This window comes from Humulus lupulus, chromosome 9, assembly GCF_963169125.1.
Source record: "Humulus lupulus chromosome 9, drHumLupu1.1, whole genome shotgun sequence".
Classification (NCBI taxonomy): domain Eukaryota; kingdom Viridiplantae; phylum Streptophyta; class Magnoliopsida; order Rosales; family Cannabaceae; genus Humulus; species Humulus lupulus.
The window spans coordinates 77211117-77211736 of NC_084801.1; the positions used below are offsets into that span (position 1 = coordinate 77211117).

The 620-nt window shown below is 40.5% G+C and overlaps 1 non-coding gene across 1 annotated transcript; it reads right to left on the reverse strand.

The window, feature by feature from the left end:
• Positions 1-257: 257 nt before the first annotated feature.
• On the reverse strand, positions 258-363 carry LOC133802836 (small nucleolar RNA R71). The gene has a single exon (XR_009877581.1). It is a non-coding gene; the product is annotated as a small nucleolar RNA R71 (small nucleolar RNA).
• Positions 364-620: the final 257 nt, after the last annotated feature.

A 620-nucleotide genomic window follows, 5' to 3' on the forward strand; every position in this document is an offset into this window, starting at 1 on the left:
TGGTGCAATCCATCGTGCAATTTGGTTGCTTACCCTCAGAAGATCCTCATATGCACATAGCTAATTTTCTAGAGCTATGTACAATGTTCAAGTATAATGGGGTGAGTGAAAATGCAATCAGGTTGAGGCTATTCCCATTTTCGCTGCGGGATAGAGCTAAAAGTTGGTTGAAGTCCCTTCAATAAAACTATACAAATACTTGACGGGATTTAGCCAAAAAAATCCTGGTCAAGTTCTTTCCTCCATCAAAGGCAGCAAAATTGAGGGGAGAGATTAATAATTTCTATCAGATGGAGGGGGAGTCTTTGTTGATGCATGGGAGTTTTTTAAGGAGCTGTTGAGAAAATTCCCCCATCATGGTATTGAAATGTGGATGTTGGTCCACAATTTTTATAATGGGTTGTGTGGTACTACTCGTACCGTAATTGATGTTGAGGCTGTTGGGGCATTCATGAGTAAGAGTTCCAATGAAGCATATGAATTGTTAGAAGACATGGCCACCAACAATCACCAATGGTCTGATGAGAGGACAATCAATTTTAGAAAGGTTGCTGAAATTCATGAACTCGATGCCATCACTACCTTGACTGCTCAGGTGGCTTCCTTGATAAAATAGTTGC